The sequence below is a fragment of the Microtus pennsylvanicus genome, chromosome 2, assembly GCF_037038515.1.
Source record: "Microtus pennsylvanicus isolate mMicPen1 chromosome 2, mMicPen1.hap1, whole genome shotgun sequence".
Taxonomy (NCBI): Eukaryota; Metazoa; Chordata; class Mammalia; order Rodentia; family Cricetidae; genus Microtus; species Microtus pennsylvanicus.
In genome coordinates this window covers 107,692,439-107,698,438 of record NC_134580.1, presented here as the reverse complement: position 1 = coordinate 107,698,438, position 6,000 = coordinate 107,692,439, and positions in this window count along the sequence as shown.

Below are 6,000 nucleotides of genomic sequence, written 5' to 3'. Positions count from 1 at the left end.
TGTTAGGATCTTTTATTTCCAAGTTAGAAAATCCTTTGTAATTATGTGTGTATGTGTATGCGTGTGTGTGTGCGTGTGTGTGTGCGTGTGTGTGTGTGCATGTGTGTATGTATGTGTCTTTTCTTTCTCTATCTGTCTCTTCCTACGTGTGTGGTGTGTGTTCCATCTATCTTTGTCTCTCTGTGTGTGTGTGTCTTTTCTGTCTGTCTCTGTCTCTCTCTGCCTGTGTGTGTGGTGTGTATTCTGTCTATTTTTGTATGTATGCTTTCTCTCCTCTGTTTCTCTGTTCTCTGTCTCTCTGTCTCTGTGTGCGTTCTCTGTCTGCCTCTGTGTAATTCTCTGTCTCTGTGTGTATGTGTCCTCTCTCTCTCTCTCTCTCTCTCTCTCTCTCTCTCTCTCTCTCTCTCTCTCTCTCTTTTTCTGGGACTGAACTAGAGCCCACTTACGTTAAGCATGCACTTGGCCACTGAGCTTCAGCCTCAGCTCTCTGTCATTTTTTGAGATGGCATGTCACTAAGTTAGCTAGGTAGGCCTTGAATATACAATCTTTTTGCCTCAGCCTCCTGAGTAGCTGAATTACAGGTCTATGATAACAGGCCCAGCATGTATTTCTTTTCTTAGCCAGGTCTACCACAGAAATTATACACCACCCTACTGATAAGTACACAGAAAACTAAGAAAATGAGAAAGAGAAGACAGTTATTAAGAAAAAACAAAATGCTTAACTGAACAGAAAGAATGCCTAATTTACTTAGTATATTGGGTCTGAGTATAATTATATATAATAATAATAACAACAACAGCTATTGTTCCAAGAAAAATTAAGATACCCATATTAGGAGGATTAGCAGATAGGAAAGCCAGAAAGATATGCCAGTTGGAGATTGGAGAAGAACAAAGAATTTGCTTCATTTTCCAAAGATGAAGTATGGTATAAGCCTAAAATTCTAAGACTTAACAATAAAGTGTGTTGTTAAGACACAAGAACTAAGACAAGGACGCTCAGTCAGTAGAGTGCCTGCTGGACAGCCAGGAAGTCTACAGTTCGGATGCTTCACACCTACGTTAAAAGCTGACATTCTCACACATCTGCAACCCTAGTGCCAGGGAGGCCTGGGAGTTTGGTACCCAGCAGCGGAGCCGATCAACAAGCTGCCTGTCTCAAAAACGAGGTGGAGAGAAATTGAGGAAAATGAGTAACTTGGACTTCCAGCCTCTATACATGTACACTCAAATGTACACACAAAAAAAAGGAAAAGAAAGGGGAATGAATGGACGAACAGACATACAGATGGACGGAAAGAGAAAGAGAGAACCGAGAGCTACATGCCAAATTGGTTTTTTTTTTTTGTTTTTGCTTTTTGTTTTTTGGTTTTTCGAGACAGGGTTTCTCTGTGGCTTTGGAGCCTGTCCTGGAATTAGCTCTGTAGACCAGGCTGGTCTCGAACTCACAGAGATCCGCCTGCCTCTGCCTCCCGAGTGCTGGGATTAAAGGCGTGCGCCACCATCGCCCGGCTTACATGCCAAATTGGAAGAGAGAGGTAGAGAAAGTGAGGCAGGTGGAGCATCTGATTTTTTTTTAAAAGAAAAAACTTTCAAAAGCTACTGGACTCTATACAAAACTGACTTCAAAACTGGAAGAAAAAACAAAACAAAAATAATGCTGCAGTATTTTTCAGGAGCCGAAGAAGAGCGAGAGACTGGAGGGAGGGAAGGGCCCTCAGAGGCTCTGAAATGGAGCGCAGGTACACGTGAGGAGGGTCTGGCTGAGCCTGCAGACCAGCATGGACCTTGGTTAGGCTCACAAGCATGAAGACATATGTTCATTGGAGAACTATATGCCCCCTTTTCCAGGGTAAGGGAAATGACTCCTTTTGGCAGACAGGAACCAGCTTCACAAGTTGGGGATGCTGGCTTCTATCTAACCGCCAGAGATCCTCCTGTCATCAAGTTCAGCTCATTTCCCGATACATGGACTGCCTTCGGGAGTTTGGGAAATTGGAGATTCCTTGAAACTGACAAGTGTTAGCGCACAGAGCCAAAACACAGACGTGTGTGTGTGTGTGTGTGTGTGTGTGTGTGTGTGTGTGTGTGCGCGCATGCTTGCGCGCACGAGCAGAATCATATAAAAATGTCATGATGAGATCGGAGAGTGATAAGGAAACACACAAGCCACACATCCAGTCCGGTCGCACTCCGCCAACCCCAACACTGGGAAGAGAAGGACTCTTTCCCCACATCCTTCCCTTCTTCCTCCTCTGGCTCTCTCTTCCTCCTCCAACCCTAGAAATGGAAAGTCTTCTGATTGTGGGCTTTACCAGGGCAGGCGACCACTCCACCCAGACTTCTGCACATGAGGTGGGAATTCCCACTGAGGCCTAAGTCACTGCCCAAGGATCCGGTACGCCCAGGCATATCCTGTGACCTCGAGGGGCACTAAGGCACATGCAACCGGAAATCCTGCCCTTGCATGAGCTGACTTGCATGCTGGGTGTGCAAGCCTGGGGAGGAGGGGCCCCTGAATGAACAGCTTTCTCAAGCAGGTGCCTCTGCTCAGTTACAAGAAATCACAGCGAAAGGTGTTTAAAGAAGGAATTTGACTAAAGACTGTGAGGTGCAAACATAAATGGGTGCCCAGAACACAAGCCTGCAGAGGCCTAGCTCTCCCTCCTGCACGATGCAGAGGAATCTGAGCCACCACAGGTCCTCAGCAGAGGATTATAAGACAGCCATGGTGGGTGAGTGAAGACAATCAGGGAGACTGGAGTCACTACTACCAAGTGTCCTTGTTTACCACAAACTTGTAAGACCCAAGGGTGAGAATTTATTTGTTTAGCCTTAAATATATTCTCTCAGCAGCCTTATTTAGTAGAGTTAACAAAAATATACAAGGGACAAGGGAGATGGCACCGTTGGGCAAAAAGCACTTGCTGCCGAGCCTGAGGACCTGAATTTGATCCCCTGGCCTCACACAGTGGAAGGAGAGAACAGAATCCCACAGGCTGTTCTCTGACCTCCACACGCATGCCTGAGTACATGCTCACACACACACACACACATAAACACACACTAACTGTATTTTTATTTCAAAAGTCCTTGGTTGGGAAAAGAATAATGTTAAGTACAATTTGGTCTCTCAAAGAAGACCTGAACAATTTAAATGTACAATTCAATAATTTGACAGAAGTCTAGACAACGACATAACCAAGTGCTGAACACATCTGTCATTCTCCTGAAGTTCCTCCTGCTCTTGGTAAACCCTTCGTCCCCACTCCGCCCTCACTCCCATCAGCACACAAGTGTTGGTGCAATCTCTCCCCATGAACTTGTTTGCACTTTCTAGAGTTTGGTATACATGGAGCATATAGTGTATGTACTCTCCTCTGAATGGCATGCTGCGCCATGATTAGTCTGGGACTCACACATATTGTCCCGTGTGTCCTCGGTTCATTACTTTTCATTGCTCAGTGGTACTATTTCATTCTATGGCTTAGCCACTGCTTATTTGGTCCGTCGCTTGTTGAAGACTTAAGAGTTGTTTCCATTTTTAGCAATGACAAAGAACATTGCTCTGAACATTCCCATAGAAAAATGTTTACATAAGGAACTATTTTTTTTCCCTCAAGTAGATAAAGGCCTAGGACTGGGAAGGTGGAGTCTCGTGTTAGATATCTGTTTAGCTTTTTTAAAAACTATGAATTGCATCTCAAAATGACTGTATCACTTTCCATTCCAATCAACAGCCCATGAAAATTCCAGCCCTTTCTCACCCTTCTTAATTTGAAACACACTGATAACTGTGTGGCTTTTCCGAGAGCCTTGAATTAGATTTACATTCTATTTAGCATTCAAAACTTTGTCAACCTTAGAGGAAATACTCAGAGGATTGGTCTTTGTCACAGTAAATGCAATTTGTTAATGGTGTGCCAGGCTAATTTGTGCCAGTGCCAACAAAGAGTGGGGTGTGGTTTAAGACAAAGCAAATGGCTGATTAGGGTAGACGGGGCCTCCAGTTTTAGCCCTCAACTTGTAAAATGTTACCTAAGTATCCGGGGCAAACTCACCTACTTTTCCGGGGGCTCAGTTTCCTGTCTAGATAATGGGAACAGTGAAACAGTTAATTTGTCAAAATTATATACATCAGTGATAGTTCCACAATAACAGCAACTTTCCAAGTAGTTTAAGGTTTCATGGGAAAGGAAACAAATAATATCAAATCTTATTTCTACCAATAAACACACGTTTTGTCTTATTTGTTACAACTATCTTACAAAGAAGATGGAGCTACCCCTATTCAGGATGATAGGAACTCATCTGCCCTCCACCAAAGCACAGGTTCTTCTTTCTGGAATGAGAAACCAAACAACTGGTTTCCATAGGGACACACATGTGAGTTCTGCCCCAAACCAAAATTTTTGGGGGGCAGTGGTGGGGGTTGGTTGGTTGGTTGGTTGGTTGGTAGGTTGGTTGGTTGGTTAAATAGCTGGATTTGGGTTTTTTGTTTTGTTTTGTTTGTTTTGTTTTTGAGGCAGGTAGCAGGGTCTTGAGGCTGACATCAAAGCTAGAGATTCTCCTGCCTCGGTCTCCCAGGTGCTGTAATTTCAGGCACACACCACCATTCCCAGCATGCATTATAGTTCTATAATAATCTCACTTATTCTTGAGCCAATGCACAACAATAATTACCCAGTCAGGCCTTGCTTCTAGAGATAACATTGTTACGACTGTCAAGAGAGCAATGAAGCTCACTGTGAAAGCAAACTCTGCTCCATGGAAGCGTGACTGAAGAACCACCCTGCTCTATCTTTCACATTTGAATATTCAGGAGTCAACCTTATTTCAGAGGAGGCCCACAAACTGAACCTGACGTAAAAAGAGCTACCAGCTCCATCAGACAGACAGGTTCTGTGAGGACCAGTTGGAAGACACTCTGGAGGACAAAGAAACACCATAGGGTCCTAAGGGCTCCCTCGGGTATCAAGCCTTCTGTGCATCTTTCAGGAAATACCTAAGATAAATAGATGGGCGCTAAGGACCCACAGGCACAGGTTGTACCAGAAGGAAGAGCATTCTCGTATCAGCACTCTGCAGTTTCTCTGTGGACTGTAAGGTGTTGTCTGGCTCTTTAGACAACTCCATGTTCACGGGAATACAATAAATAAGACTTAGTGATCTGAGGAGGTCAGATTACAGAAAAACTCCAAAGTTCCAAAAGAAGCAACTAAAGGTGCCACCCTAGTTTATTTTTGCTGCTAGAATAAAATAACCTGACAAAAAGCAACTTAGGAAAAGAGTTTATTTGGCTTTAAAACTCCAGGTTATGGGTCCCTCGGTTGTAGGTAAGTCAAGACAGGGGCTTCAGTCAGTCACGTTACCCACAGTCAAGAACAGAGAGAGATCAATGCACACATGCTCGCTCACTTACTTGCTTGCTTGTACTCAGTCCCATCTCTTCACTCTTACACAATCAGAATCCCCAGTTTAGGGAATGATGCCACCCCCACGCACCCATAAGAGGATAACTCTTCTCAGGAGATTCTAAATTGTGTCAGGATGGCTATTCATGCTACCCATCAAAGGTACATACTAGTAATTCCCTTGAGTCGTTGTTTTATGAAATTGAAGGGTGAGTGGAACCAAATTGTATGGGCAAATTATAGTAGCAAGACCCAGTCTCAAAACACCAGCCAGCCAAGCCACCAAAGACAATAATAATCGCATTTTAATTTGGGCGTGAACTCTAGGGTGAGCCTCTGGTGTTTACTGCCTCTGTAGGGTATTTAGCATTTGAACTTTCACTAGTGAACAACGAGGAATTCCTCGGAATGGAGAGGGAAAGCAGAGCCGTGTATGTAACGCGAAAGATTCCGACAGTGACCAACGTGACAAACGAATGGAGGAGCACAAGAGTGAGTGGGAGCAGTAGCTCATCCTCCCAGACCACACTGGAGAAAGTGGGTAAGGGCACTCAGTGATGAGATGACCCACTGGCGGGAGCGG